This window comes from Coenobita brevimanus, chromosome 83 (genome assembly GCF_032717465.1).
Source record: "Coenobita brevimanus isolate Jiangsu-jjx chromosome 83, ASM3271746v2, whole genome shotgun sequence".
Taxonomy (NCBI): domain Eukaryota; kingdom Metazoa; phylum Arthropoda; class Malacostraca; order Decapoda; family Coenobitidae; genus Coenobita; species Coenobita brevimanus.
The window spans coordinates 11,339,539-11,356,689 of record NC_137036.1 but is presented as its reverse complement, the minus strand read 5'-3'; positions in this window follow the sequence as shown (position 1 = coordinate 11,356,689).

Here is a 17,151-nt window from a genome sequence, read left to right as displayed (position 1 = left end):
TAACCTGGGTTCCTCATATTCGTTCTGTTAAGGCGGCTTGTCTTAACCCGAGACGTCCCGTCGACGTATGGGTACATTGCAACATTTTTGCATTTGCCAGTCCTGTCGACGTACTGGTACGTTTTGCAATTGCAAGGTCCCTAATTTGCACAATTTTCAATTTTCGTGCATGATTTTTCGTACGTATACAAGGGACACCTTCCTCTATTCCTCTACAAGATGCCAAGCATGGACAATGCCTTACACTGCATAACCTCCCCCTCCCCCCCACACCATTGTCTCGGCAATTCACTTGTTACCAGTGACCTGGCCAATAAAGACATTCAGGGACAGAGTGATTCCCCAATCGATGACAATGTGGAGGACAAAGTTTACATAGCATTAGAGGAAGAAACAGTCAGAAATGATGATCAGGTAATGTGGCAAAAGAAGGTCAGGAATGGTGATGAGTTAGTGAGTGGAACAATGCTTATAATGCCTATGTTACTTTTGAAAACCAATATACTCTCGTACTACATATAAATTCGTACCAAATAAATAAATAAATACCGTTTAGGAGTGGTGTGGAATATTTATCCTCCCATAGAACTTGTTTTCTTTAGTGCCAGCCTGATAGAAAGCCCTGTAAGGTAAGGAGGTACTCCTACCTGTATCGAATATTTTAAACCTCAGGTGAGCGATTCTCTATGAATTTTCGATGTTTCTCACCAATGCGAAGGTTTTAGCCAAAAAACAAAATTTCCAAAAATGGTCAGGACTGGGGGGTGTCAGAGGTGCGAAAGTGGTCGGGACTTGACGGGTTAAAGCTTTGAGTCTTTTGAGGGTTTATCTCATACCTCTTGGGGTGCTGACCATCAGACCCTCCTCCTCTTGCATAGGTCTCTTATTCTTCCTAAACTTGAATATGGGTGTGAGGTCTACTCCTCTGCAACAGATGCCCGTCTCCGGTTGTTAAATTCTGTGCATCATGCTGGTGTGCGTCTGGCAACTGGGGCATCCAGATCATCCCTGATTATAAGTTTATTGGTCGATGCTGGTGTTCTCCCCTTGGATTTGCGTCGCCAGTTGCTCATGATGAGGTGTTGATATCGTCTTCATTGCATTCCAGACCCAATTTCTTGTGCCATCATCTCCCAGGATTCCCAATCTTCTGTTTTTGACACCCGTCCTAATTTCTCAAAGCCATTTGGTTACAGGGTTATGTTAGCCCTCCCTGTTCCGAGACTGACAATTTGTCCACATCGGATCCCAAGGGTGGGTTCTTGGCTACTCCCTCGCGTGACGTTCTGTAGGTCCGTTGTTGAAAAAAGGGCTCATTTCCCTCCCAGGTGTCCCTCTCCTGCTTTTTAGAACATGCCTCCATTCATGAGGGTTCTGTCCCCGTTTATACTGATGGGTCTAAGACTGATACTGGAGTAGGATTTGGTATTGTCTTCCCTTCCTTTAGTAGAGGTGGTAGCCTTCCTGGCATTACTTCAGGGTATACGGCGGAACTGACTGCAATTTTATATGCTGTTAAAATTATTTTTACTCTCCCCCAATCCTTTTTTGTGATTTTTAGTGACTCGCGTAGTGCTTTGTCTGCACTGGAGTCTTTTAATGCATCCCATTCATTAGTTTTATCAATTTTAGAATGGCTTCTTCTTCTTGGCCGTCGTGGCCGCTGTGTAGACTTCTGTTGGGTACCCGCACATGTTTGTGTGGTGGGCAATGAGAGGGCAGATACTTTAGCTAAAGCTGCGTCTTCTCAACAGCCCCCAACCGACTACCCACTTCTTGCTTCTGATGTAACACCTTACTTGCGGAACGCAATTTGTACGTGTTGGCAGAGACAGTGGGATGTTGTTTCTCACAATAAACTAAAAGAAATTTTTGAAAGAGTTGTTGTGCCAAGGGTTCTTCCCTGTATGTCTCTGCGATTGGAGGTGGCTCTTGCTAGGCTTCGCATTGGGCATTCATGGCTTACACGTGGGTTCCTGATGAATGGTGGATCTCAACCGCACTGTGATGACTGCCTTGTTCCCCTTACTGTCCGTCAGTTGCTGGTCGAGTGTCCGAGTCTGGGGGACCTACATCAGAGATTCCTCCATAGGCATAAAGGGGCAGATGGTACCTACTGTTTGTCCTCCATGCTTGATGAAGCCTCTAGCGATTTTATTGATGTTTTTAATTTTCTTCAGTAGGCGGGCCTTCTTTCACTTTTATAAGTAATTGGCATTTTATAAAATGTTCATTTATTATTTTCAGTGTTTTATTCCTACTAACAGATAATAACTTTATTTTGAATATGCACCTTTTATTTTGCTGTGTCTTTTACTTTGTCATCCGGCGGCATATGACCCTGGCAGTTGCGCCGCCAGATTTTAATTATTTTCAATCAGTCAATCTACTCCTCACTTTGATAGAGTGGCTTCAGTTTTATGTATTTATTTATTTTCTTATCTATTCATTTTTTGTCAGTAGGATCAGAGTATTCTAATGGCTACCCATCACTGATCCAGAAACTCGGTCATTACAGGGAGCATCCTGGAACACACCTGAATCTGAGTTTAGTCTACGTACCAAATCTTTTCCCCAAGAAATGTTTATTGTAAGCTCTTGTTGTCTGTAACTCTCGACGATCCTAAAATAATATGTGAATGGTTTACCACATTGTCTTTGTTCAAAATATAGTAGAGTTTATAATATTTCACATGACGAGAGTGTGGATCCAGGCAGCTGGTATAATGGACAACACCACATCAATAATATATCATACTGGTACATAATTTGAATGCTAAACACAAGATGAAATGCCACTGACCTTTTCACTGTACCGGTTTGATTAGCTGGTGCTTAGTTTTCGGAAGGTATGCCCCATTTATCGTGATGGTAGTCCACGGCCGATTCAGACTACAACCCCTGCTGCAGATTCCCCCACCGACCCCACGTGATGGTGACAGCCAACGAGTTCCCTCCAAAGTCATCGGTCATGGTAGACGACCTAACGATACCTGGCGGCAAGCGGCTTGCTTTTACGAGTATAGCGGGTACGGCTATGATCTTCACGTGAGCCATTGGTTGCACACAATCTTATATAAACAGCTGTTTTCTTGGAAGTAGTAAAAGACTTCATAGCACTTGTTCGTTATTGAATTATGTTGCAAATCACAGTTTATCATTCTTTTGTGTTATTTATATATATTTTATACGTACTTAGTTTGCATCAATAAAATACAGTGAGACATTAAGGTGTAGTGTTCATTAGATGTTCATTAGATTCGCAAAGGAAGTGTTCTGATATTCTTTAAAGCCATATACAGTATGACCTATAGTTCGTTTTAATGGCAGTAAGGAACGAGGACCTAATGGTAAATCAACTAGTTTGTAAGTGCTTTCAAAACTCTCTGACAGGTACACATGCTTGAGAGCCCAGGACAAAAGCTGGGGCCTGCAGAAGAGTGATGGGACCTGGTCTGGCATGCTGGAACTTATCACATGTGAGGTGATTTACATCTATTCAGCTATATAAATTTATTGACTAGTCTATCTTAAACTGAATAAAACCATTTGGTAAAACATGGGTCAGATTTAAATTGTAGGTCTGTCTTCTGTTGAGAGTGTCTTCAAAGAACTGCTCTGCCCATTGTTTTAAGAATCTGAACTAATGTTCATACCCAGTCAGCCATGCCAGTTTCTTCCAATTACATCCTGTCAGGGTAATTCATAAAACAATTTACAAATTATTCATTGATTCATTCAATATCACACACTTGTATAAAATATGATCCTCGTGTGTGGAACCTCCACCTCGCGAACAAATTCTTTTTTTAGAGAATTCAATGAACACTAAAGACAGCATGATGAATGTTAAGGCAGGAGACTTCAGAAACCTGTCTCAACTATACTCATCACCCTTAACCCCTCCTTATCATTTATTGATATTATATGAAGTGGTCTGTTAGTGGCGAGCACTGAGTAACATGCTGTAGTGTTGTGTTCAGGAATTTCGTAAAATAAAATTGTCTGGCAACTGTAATGAGGCTATGGATCTTAGGGTTGCAATATCTTAAGTCAAAATACAGGACGCCTCCGTTATATATATATATATATATATATATATATATATATATCATATATTGCCAGACGCCTCAATCCCGTTGGGGTGGCCACAAACAAATCGCCTCCACGTCGCCCTGTCCCCCGCCATTTCACTGCCCCGCTCCCAACTCACACCCCCCTCTCTCATATACCTCTCCACCCCATCCCTTCATCTCATCCTCGGCCTCCCCCTCCCTCTTCCCCCCTCCACCTCACTCACATACACTGTCTCCGTCAGTCTTTCACCCCCCATCCTCTCCACATGGCCAAACCACCTCAGTGTATTCCTCCTAACGCTTCCTATCACATCCACATCCACACCACAACGCTCCTTTATATCCTCATTTGTCAGCCTGTCTCTGCATTTGACTCCACAGGCTCCTCTTAAATAACTCATTTCCACTGCTCTCACTTTTGACTTGTGTCCTTCCAGCAAAGTCCAAGCTTCACTTCCATACGTTAGAGTTGGTATCACAATACTGTCATGTAGTAACTTTTTCACTTCCATGCTCACTTCCCTGCTTCTTATCACTGCTTTCAAGGAACCAGCAACCTTTCTTCCCTGCTGTACACTTTCAAGCACTTCATCCTCCAAACATCCATCCTTACTCATCACACTACCCAAGTACTTAAACGTACTCACATTTTCCGATTCCTCACCATCCAACCTTGCTGTACATTCACTGACTTCACCTCTCTCAAAGACCATCACTTTACTCTTCCCTACATTCACCTTTAGATTCCATTTCTTACACACTCTCCCAAATTCATCAACCAAGCCCTGTAGCTCTCCTTCGTCTTCACTTAACAACACAGTATCATCGCAAACAACAGTACAGGGAGTTTCCAAACACTACCCTCTCTCACTAGGGCCACTCCAACATCCACTACCCTACCCTGTACCTCTTTTATTGCCCCATCCATATACAGATTCAACAACCATGGAGACATGACACATCCCTGTTTCAACCCAACCTTCAAAGAGAAAAATTCACTCAGTTTACCATCCACACGCACTGCAGCCTTAGCACCAACATACATACTCTTCACAGCATTCAACAACTTCCCATCTACTCCATATATTCTTAATACTTTCCACAATCCTTGTCTATTCACCCTGTCATATGCTTTCTCCAAATCCATGAAAGCTGCATACAACTTCTTTCCCTTCTCTAGAAACTTTTCCACTAAAGATCTAAGAATGAATATCTGATCTACACAACCTCTTCCTTTCCTAAAGCCTCCCTGTTCTTCTCCAAGTAATTCCTCTGTTCTTTCTCTAACACTGTCAATAAGTATCCTACCATACACTTTTCCTATTATACTAAGAAGACAGATGCCCCTATGATTACCACACACTTCTTTTTCCCCTTTTCCTTTGTACAAGGGAATAATTATACTTGACTTCCAATCCTCCGGGACTCTACCTTCCTCCCAGACCAATCTGCACATCTTCCACATCCATTCTACTACTGTCTCTCCCCCATGCTTCAGCATTTCACCACACACTCCATCAATTCCTGGGGCTTTCCCCGATTTAACTTTCTTCATTGCTTCCACAACTTCTATCCTACTGATTTCTTCCTGTCTTCTCACCTCCCTCCTTCTCCCAGCCATTCCCCAGCCACTTATACTCGCATTACTTCCATCCTCTATGTTAAATAATTCCTTAAAGTGTTCTCTCCATCTGCTCACTTTTTCTCCCTTCTCCACTAGTAATCTACCATTTTTATCTTTCACTCCCCTGCTAACTTCACTTCCACCCTGTCTTACTCTTTTCACCTTTTTCTAGAACATTTTCTTACAGTCCCTCCACTTTACACTCAAGTTCCTTCCAAATTCCTCATCCACTCTCTTCTTACTCTCTCTTACTAATCTTTTCACCTCTCTCTTTCTTTCTACATATAACTCTCTCTTCTGCTTCTCAACTTCTTCCATTTCCCTATTTCTCATCCATTCATTGTATGCTTTCTTCTTTTGTGCCACGGCCTGTCTCACTTCTTCATTCCACCACGCTGTTCCTTGCATCCCCCTCCGTCTTCTCTTCATCCCACACACCACATCACATGCTGCACATATTTCTTCTGTGAATATCCTGCACACACCTTCCACGTCCCCTATCTGCTCCAATTCATATTTGCCCAATCGTTCCTCCACTTCTCTCTTATACTCTGCCTTTTTCTTATCCTCTTGTAACCTTTCCACTCTCCTTACAAATACTCCTTCTTCCCGTCCTTCCCTTCTTCTATTTCTCCATCCTAATTGGACCTTGATTCTGGCCACCAGCAAGTAGTGGTCAGAAAGTCCACTCCCCCAACCTCTATAAGCTCTTGCATCCATTACACATCTTCGCATCCTTTCATCCACACATACATAATCAATCATTGCCTTCCTTCAATTCAGTTCACCACCCACCTTTCTTATCACTCGCCATGTAGGCTATACCTGTGGATCATTTTGTGCCTGAAGAGGGTATTGGCTATCACCAACCCCCTCCCCGCACAAATGTCCACTAACGCACTGCCATTCTCTTCTATCTCAGCAGGCACACCCCACTCACTAACTATTCCATCCACCTTCACATTCCCTACTTTACTATTCATATCACCGATCAAAAACACTCTCTCATTCCTTCCAAACTTTTCCATGCACATTTCCACATTTGTCCAGAACTCTTCTCTCACTCTACTTGCAATAACTTGCGTTGGCACATACACGCACACAATCGCTCACATTTGTATTCCAACTTTCAATCTTACCCACACAATCCTTGACCCAACTGATCCATATATATATATATATATATATATATATATATATATCTATCTATATATATATATATATATATATTTATATATATTGTTACGGAACAGAGAAAGATAATGTACACATTAAGTGAGAATACTAAGAGTCACTACTGTCCCGTAAAGTTCCAGGTTCAAAACAAAAGAGTTACGTAAAATTACAAGTTAAAGTTTAATGCTCAAACTAACAACAAAACATTCAGGACTCATAAGGATAATGTAATGGCAAAAAACAGGTTAAATATATGGTTAACTGCAATAGCCTCTATTAACACGAAATTAGCAAGAGTAAATTTATCTAAGTCAGCCCTGATAAAATGAAAATACACATGCTCAGTTAATGCAAGATAAATTATTACAGATACAAAATATTATTAATGATGATGGACATAAAGATCCCTACATGAATTACAAAAACTTCACTAGGCCTACAAATTAAACTTATGCTATACAGCACAAGAACAAAATGCAACAACACTTATACTCAAATTACACAGCTGCTAGATGGTTGGAGACTTCCGGAGCACTCACAATAATAACTGTACAGGGGAGGACAGAGATGTGAACAAAATGAGGAGCAGATCTAAGTGGCAATCAATGCAGAGACTGAGCTCATTATATAGGGGACGGCAGAGCTTGATACAACTTGTAAGAAGGACGCGCAAATGATGCCATGGGGACAAAGAGCTGAAAATCCTGCTCTGAACAACAGAAAGGACGACTTACTCTACTATAACGGTAGAAGGGGGGGACTGAGGCAGAACACGCTCGTGATCAAACATGCAGCATACTGTGCGTTAAAATTACACAAAAGATGATGAAATCATAGGCTATGTAACACCTCCCCACAAAGAAAAAAGAAATTTACAAAGGAAATTTCTTATTACTCTAAAACAATCTGTATATGGCATTACAGAACATGCAAAAGTCTTTCCTAATGTTACAAAACATGAGATCTCCCTAGCACGTTCAGTCATAGGTACTTGCCAGTATCCCTTTAACAAATCAAACTTACTTATGTACCTAGCCTTTCCGATCTTGTCTATGCAATCTTCCACGCGAGGGAGAGGGTAAGTGTCTGTTTTGGTTATCTGATTAACACGTCTGTAGTCGATGCAAAGCCGCTGTGACCCACCTGGATTAGGGACTAGAGTGACAGGAGAACTCCACTCGCTCTGACAGGGCTCAATCATCTTGTGGTCCAACAGGTAGCCAAGCTCCTTCTGGATGAGAGGAACTTTCACTGGGTTCACACGGTAAGGAGGCAATTTAATTGGCTTTGCATCTCCAACATCGACATCATGCATCAACACAGTGGTTCTTCCTGGAGTGGCACGGAACACTTGCGGGTACTCCTGCAGTAATGCCGAAAACTCCTGCCTTTCCTCGGGAGGTAGATGAGAAAGCTTAGTCTGGAGATCATTCATGATATCAGGATTCTTCCCCAAACTATCACTCAGGCTCATACTACATGGGAGAGCTTCACTTGCAGACTCGGGTGGAACAGCTACAGTGCAGACTGGATTATTTTCGTCCCGCCTGTGATATAACTTTAGCATGTTGATGTGACATAGTTGCTTGCTCTTTCTACGATCTGGTGTGGCGATGACATAGTTGACATCACTGAGTTTCTTCTCCACGAAATAAGGACCACTAAACTTGGCTTGAAGAGGTTGCCCATGAACCGGTAGTAGAATCAAAACCTGATCTCCTGGCTGAAAGTGGCGTAACCTGGACTTCTTATCATACCAAGTCTTCATCTTCTCCTGAGCAGCTCCTAAATTCTCTCTCGCCAGCTGTAAAGCAGTGGACAGCCGTTCTTTGAACTTCATCACATACTCCAGCAGCTTGACGTCATCTTCCTCCGACAGCAGGCATTCCTTGAGTAACTTAAGGGGTCCTCTTACCTCATGGCCAAACAGTAGTTCAAAAGATGAGAAGCCCAGTGATTCATTTGGAGATTCTCTTGCAGCAAATACAACAAATGGAAGACCTTTATCCCAGTTTTTCTGATGTTCCAAACAGTATTTCTTGAGCATCAATTTGAGTGTTTGATGATATCTCTCCAACGCTCCTTGAGTCTGGGGATGGTAAGCTGAAGACGTGATCTGGGTGATGCCCAACTCTTTCAGAGACTGCTTGAAAACATTTGACATGAAATTACTTCCCCGGTCTGACTGTACCTCCTTGGGCAGACCAAACTTTGTGAAGAACCCTAGCATTTCCTTAACCACGTTCTTTGATGAGATATTTCTAAGTGGAATGGCTTCAGGATAACGAGTAGCCATATCAATCAGGGTCAACACATAAGAAAATCCTGAAGAAGTCTTAGGAAGAGGGCCCACAATATCCACCAACACACGGGTGAATGGCGCCTCAAAAGGAGGAATGGGAACTAGAGGTGCAACCTTTTCGGTCTGATTACACTTCCCCACAACTTGACAGGTGTGACAAGACTTACAATACCAGGAAACATCCCTGAAGATACCTGGCCATTAGAAGTGTTTCAAAATGCGTGCCACAGTCTTCCTCACTCCAAGGTGTCCTGCCAAACTGGAATCATGAGCCACTCTAATGATATCCTGCCTACAAACACGAGGGATGACAACTTGATGTACAACCTCCCATTCACAGTCGGCTGATGCTGTTGGGGGTCTCCACTTCCTCATAAGTACTCCTGACTTTACATAATAACAAGTAGAAGCACCGGCTGACTCTTCTTCACTGTAAGCAGAGTTAGCTAGACCTTTCAACTCAGGGTCAGCAACCTGCAACTCAACCAACCCTTGACAAGACAAATTATCAACACTACGGTGTACTGCCTCATCTGGTGAGTGGTCCAAATTAGCAAGAAAAGTGTCAGCTAGGATAACATCATCATCATCATTATCCTCTAAATCACCAGTAACTTTAGACTTAGCCCTAGTGACAGCACATGCAGGGAACACATCAGGGACATCACAATCCCGGGACGCAGCCACTGGCTCACTAGACAACTGAGGAGCTGGACACACTTGACTTCCACCAATATCATTTCCAAGTAAGAAAGTTACACCTGACATTGGGAGTGTCTCAACCAACCCAACCATAACGGAACCATTAACAAAACCAGACTCTAAATTCACTCTGCACAGAGGGACAGAGAAGTAATTATTCCCTACGCCTTGTAAGATTACAGTTTCATCAGAGGAATTAACATTAGAGCCTAGAACACTGGTCAGCATAAAGGATTGGCAAGCACCTGTATCACGATATATTTTAACTGATTTCCTGTCATTACTGTCCAGAGGACTGACAAAACCATCAGACAGGAAATTAGCACATGAACTCTTGAGAGTGTCACCCACGTTACTGCTCAAAAGAGGAGCTCCATCATGAGAATTTAAGTTACCCCTCAAAGCAGGTTCAGTTAACTCAGTTAAAGAATTCTGGGAACTCTCAAGAGTGAACACTAGACCAATTGACTGAATATTTAAAGACTCCTTTTTGTTCACATCACGCTGTCTCCTGAAACATTTCTCCGTAGTATGACCAAGCTTACTACAATAAGTACATTTACTTTTCTGAAATCTAGAGGTGAAGCTGGTATTTACTTCCTGAGAAACATCATCTTTATTCTCTTTCCTGTTACCTGTACTCTGAGTAGAGGCAACGTACTTACTCTCAGCTTTCCCTTTTTCTTTAGAATATCTCTTGTGAGTGAGAACATATTCATCAGCTAAAACTGCAGCATCAGACAAATTATCTATTCTTTTCTCACCAAGATATAGGCTTACATCTTTATAAATACACCTCTTGAAGTCCTCCAGCAAAATCATCTGCTTAAATTTACCAAAATCAGAATCCACATTCTTAGAATTTAACCACTGTTCTAACAGATCTTCTTTGATTTTTGCATTCTCAACATGGGATTGCTTATCTTGCTTATAAGTTGTCCTAAATTTTACTCTGTAAGCTTCAGGAACAAGCTCATAGGCCTTAAGAATCAAGCTCTTAACTACATCATAATTATCAGATTGATCCTGAGGCAAAGATGCATAAGTTACTTGAGCTTTACCGGTGAGAACAGTTTGAAGGAGTACTGGCCAATACTCTTTGGGCCAATTAAAACCTGTAGCTACCCTCTCAAACAACTGAAAAGACTTTGTTAAATCAGATTCATTAAAAGGAGGGACAAGTTTAACATTTTTAGCCACATCAAAATCATCAGACCTAGATGATCCAGTTCCACCTTGTTTCATGCGATACTCATGGTCTGCCTGAATCCTAGCAAGTTCAACTTGTGCCTGAGCCTGTATCTGTGCCTCCTTAACGCGAGCCTCCTGCAGGGCTAGCTGTAACTTAGCTAATTCAATCTGCGTTTGCTCGTTTGGAGGAGTTACATTAAACAAGCTTTCATTAATCATGTCAACAATTTGATCTTTAGAATGATGAGAGCGAACAGCAATTCCCAATTGTTGAGCAACAAGCTTAAGTTCATTCTTTGTTCTGTTCTCTACATCCAACACTGTTTGCACATTTGACAAAAAATCTTTGGCTTCATCAAGTATAGTAATAGTAGACATCATGAATAAGTAAGTCACAAAATATCAAGCAATATCCTTATGATAATATCCTGAATATCCTGATGAGAGGTCGCCAAATTTATGTTACGGAACAGAGAAAGATAATGTACACATTAAATGAGAATACTAAGAGTCACTACTGTCCCGTAAAGTTCCAGGTTCAAAACAAAAGAGTTAGGTAAAATTACAAGTTAAAGTTTAATGCTCAAACTAACAACAAAATATTCAGGACTCATAAGGATAATGTAATGGCAAAAAACAGGTTAAATATATGGTTAACTGCAATAGCCTCTATTAACACGAAATTAGCAAGAGTAAATTTATCTAAGTCAGCCCTGATAAAATGAAAATACACTGGGTAATGCTCAGTTAATGCAAGATAAATTATTACAGATACAAAATATTATTAATGATGATGGACATAAAGATCCCTACATGAATTACAAAAACTTCACTAGTCCTACAAATTAAACTTATGCTATACAGCACAAGAACAAAATGCAACAACACTTATACTCAAATTACACAGCTGCTAGATGGTTGGAGACTTCCGGAGCACTCACAATAATAACTGTACAGGGGAGGACAGAGATGTGAACAAAATGAGGAGCAGATCTAAGTGGCAATCAATGCAGAGACTGAGCTCATTATATAGGGGACGGCAGAGCTTGATACAACTTGTAAGAAGGACGCGCAAATGAAGCCTTGGGGACAAAGAGCTGAAAATCCTGCTCTGAACAACAGAAAGGATGACTTACTCTACTATAACGGTAGAAGGGGGGGACTGAGGCAGAACACGCTCGTGATCAAACATGCAGCATACTGTGCGTTAAAATTACACAAAGGATGATGAAATCATAGGCTATGTAACAATATATATATAGATAGATAGATAGATAGATAGATATATAATCAGTATTTCTGTACTGTACCACAATCTTTTTTCTTTTTACAATATAATGGACAATAGGTAAAGTACACAATTAGCTAGTTTATGACTGAAAATGCTTAAACGCCTTAAATGCAGGCTAAGATCATAAGAATATCAAATGCTACAGGGTAAAAATGAAAACTAAGACTATAATTGTGTGGAATTACCTATTATTTCTTGACTGTAACAGCACCATATACGAAAAGAATAAAAAAAAAAAGCTCGTGGTTTAACAAAAGTAAAGGGCAGGACATTTTATTTGGTTGCTAGTGGGAAACCAGTCGAGTTGGCAACACTTACAAGCTAACGAAAACGACTTCTCTCTCTCTCTCTCTCTCTCTCTCTCTCTCTCTCTCTCGTCATTACAGAGTTTAATGGTACATTAAATATTTCGAGAAAATATGATGGAAGCTGAAACTCCGGACTTCTGGAGAATTTTTAATTCCTCCCGGACGAAGATTTTGACACCTAAATGCAGGACATGTGCGGGAAAATCCGGACGTATAGGAACCCCAGTGGATCTACTGTGAGTGAAACACTGCTTCCTGTCAATCGCCTTCTAGTTCTTTAAAAGAGAAGACTGTTGCTCAGTGTTCTCTAACTTGGTTGTATCATGGTAGCAGTTGCCACACTCATTCATACATGTGACTTCACTGTTGGAAATCTCATTGACCATTGTAGCTGAAGTTTGGTTTATTACTTTGTCAATTCTTAGCTTAAAAGCAATACTGCAAGCAAAACTCCAACCTACCCAACCAAGATGTCATACTTGCTAACCGTGACATACATAAAAAAAAGTACATTTTAGCTACTTCTGCTCTATATAACGTTGTATGTTAGAAACTGTTTATCTGGTATTGGTATCTGTATAAGTACCGGTATTTTCTTCATGTGAAGGATATGGTGTTTGTAAAGTCGCACCAAAGAGAGCGTTAGGGTTGTTAAAGATTAGATATCTAGAGGGTATACTCAGGCAGGTATTTTATTCTCCTTTGATTTATTTACCTTGACAAAACATTTCAGGAAGCTGAGTTCACTCCTGGACCATTTTTCCTGGATAACACCAGATGCCAATGGATGGAATACTCTGGCAATCAAATACGTTGACGAACCCTGTCAGAGACTTGATGATGTTCCTAACGACTCTGATGTTGGGATAATTCTTGTTCAGAGCACTTTCAGCATCCAGTATCCTAAAGTGAGTTGTTGTTTTTGTGACGTAATCGGAACTCATTTACAGTAAACCCTATTTATACTGGAACAGCTGGGGGGAAGCCCAGTTTGATAAAGACAATGTCCAAAGTTCGATAGTCCTCCCCTGAAGAGGGATTTCAAGCAATAATGGAAATCAAGGAGCGAAATAGCGTATTGAAGTACTAACAATGAAAACTATACTCATTTTACACTAACTTGGCCGATATTCACACCCTTGTCACAACACTTCTTGATTCGCCCAACCAGGTAGGAAAAACCGCCTTCAGAAAGTTGGTAACTGCATTCTGAGTCACCCCGGGCATGGGAGGCAGTCAGCTTTGATGTGGTAGGCCAAAGTTGTCTGGAAGGTCTGTGTGTTTTTTGCTATTTACCGAATGCCAGTATCCGGTATGTACGAGTGTTCTTTCGGATACCTTAAAGTGTTCATTATGTTTTCAATCCGGTCTAGCGGGGAATGGTAAGTGGAGGGTTTATTGTACCATTATCTGTTTAGTGCCAGAGAGTTTTTAGGCTGTCAACAAATGCAACCCAGGTTATGTACTACATAACCAGTACTACATGAAATTGTGTCTAATCACTCATGAAACATACTATTCACTTCTTTATTATTTCTTTAGTAACAGAATAACATACGTTTAAGATCGTTCTTCCCATTACGAAACTATTCACAAAACATTATTTTTTTTTAAATCAACCCCTCAGTACTTGTAGAGGAAGCAAATTACTTACAGGTGTGTCCAGTTCTGAATAGCCAATTGACGTCCCAGTCCTAATCACCAGTTGTCTTCAAGGTATGCCATGCAAGTATTTATCTGGTAAATCTTCACAACTATGTGCGATGGAATAAAATAGTTTTCCTAAGTTTTACCTCATTATGTATTCGAAAGCTTTCAGTACAGTTGAAGATTACTGACAACCTTCTGCATTTCAGACGGCCACGTCAGGTCCACTCTGCGAGCTGGGGAACCTGATGGGCACAGAACGAGTGGCTGACATATCGTTTGCTGAATTGCCCCAAAGCCTGGAGACCATTGTGCGGGATGGCAGTCATGTCGTGTTTGATATGGACATCATCTATAATCACATGCTGCCACTGAGTTTTTCCCCCACAAGTTATAATGTGGTTGTCATGTTCAATGGAATTGTTTATGGTCATACCTTTCTAGTAATCTGTACTATAATATGTAGCATATCTACACTAAATCTGATGTCAGTGGGGTGAGGGGCTCATTTGGCTTGATGAATTAGAAAGCATTTGGAATATCAATCACTGCTCTGGCGTTTGATAAATGGCAATTTGTAATTCTTTTCAATAATGACTCCCTTATTCTACTTCACAGTATAATAATCCTGTCTACATGATCAGTAAATACTTTGACAGGTACTTGTGAATTTTACATGTCCTGGAGCAGCTACCCACCACTCGTCTAGGCATGCTGGCTCAGAACAGCCCCTTTATGCCAATGATAAATCAGCTGTAAGTACAGAACTGTTTGTCAGTAACTAAATAACGTAGAAACAGTGGCCATGTGTGTTTGTTGATACACATAAGAATGTGACAATATTTCATAATTACATCACAATCGAAAAGGAACGAGGAATTATTATTATCGCATATACTTACTGATGTGTCGAATGTAATACTTAAGACAGCATTATTTTCCTCGATATGGCTTATACACTGGTGGAATCTGGCATATATAATAAATGGGTGAAATTTTCACATCCCAACTCCAGCACCTTCATTTAGAACCCACCTAGGATCATCACCATCACCTCTGCCTTCTCACTCAGCAACCTGTAATGCCAAGGACTTTTTGGATGGCCTCGAAAAGCCATAGTTTGCTGGATTTTACTGTTTAACCTCCCTATGTGTTACGAGACTTTGTGTTAAATATTTAATTATAAATCCTACCTATTAATTTACATTTGCATTAAACATGTCGTTAATGGAATATTGTGGGTTACTTCATAAAGGGAAGGATTACGGCATTATATGTCATGTTACCCATTTTCAGGGCATGTTCGTTGTGTTGGGGGTTGGACTCTAAGTGGCCGTTGTGGTGCTGCTGGTGGAACAGATGCGTGGTGGGGCCAAGTGCGGAGTACAGGGCCAGACGGACACCTAAGACACACACACACCACCACCACCACCACCACCTCTGACCACACATATCACCAATACTGACCACAACCTTCATATGAAATTCATACATCACTTGAATTTAAGCCTTCAAATTTATAACAATACACAAGTCATAAATATATTACTTAATTGGTAAATACACTGTAATTTTAATAGGAATGACAAATCCTTGCAGTGTCATTCACCGTAAAGTTTTATTCATGGATGGCTTCATCCCCCCTGTATCTCATCTGTAAGCAAATGTATTAACAAATATTTGAAATATGATGGCTAGTTGCAAATAGAGTATGATCTGTCTGACCATTAAATAATAAAAGAGAAATGACTTGATAGATATGAGAGTATTTCATGCCAGTAAACCAAAGATAAAATTATTGAAGTTTTGTAAAAATGCATAACCCTTTGATTCTCTACAGAACAAAATTTTCTGTTACCAGTCAGAATGAAATTCTCAACCGTATCAGGATCACTTGACGTTGTTTCCAAGGTTTTTCAGTGTTAAGAAAAAACAATGATTTTATATGCTTTTTAAATTATTTTTTTACCTGTCATCTAATGACAAACATTTATCACATGAGCTTTCTAAACTACTGGTTGCATATATCATGGCTGTAGGGATTTGCTGAAGTTATGACTACAAATATTAACACGACACAAATTTCGTTACTTGAAGAATTACCTCGGACAATGATTATTTTAAGATCTGGGCTACTGAAGAAGTTTTGCTTGAGATATCTTATGTCAGCATTTCTACTGCAGTCTAATTTGTGGATGGTAAAAAAAAAATCCATTACCGGTTCAGTTCTAGACTTTAATAATTTCATGAAATAGATTGGTGAGATAGATGTGCACTAGCTGAACTGTTGAGAGGGGAGGGGAAGGTGTTCACTGACTGGCGTGATGAGAAGGGAGGGGGAGGTATTAACTGGCTGGTGTGGTGACAGGGGAGGGGGAGATATTCACTGGCCATAAAGGGTCGGAGAAGATCAGTCTCCATTCAGTGCTCAGCTGCTGCTTCACGGTCTTAGTCCCATTCCAGTCTCATCTTCACCCCCACACCCTGACGGTGAGTCATGTGGCACGGTGTTGAGTAACTCTAAGCAGTAGGTCGACGTTGGTAATCTCTGTCGCATTTACATTCCTGTGTAGCTTACGTTTCCAAATGTGATCATCTATGATTAGTATCGAATGAATGATTCACAGTTGTATTTTCTAATTCCCAGAGATAACTGACGATTGCTAGACACTGACAATTAATTTTTAGTTCCATAATAAATGCAAACCAGCCGTCAAAGTAGTTCATTAGCTGCGGATCATTAAACAGAACATGGAGGAAGTAAGTTTATATTCCACTATCGATAACTGGGAAAAACGTACCATACCGAAAAAGTTACGAAACCTCTGCTTGGC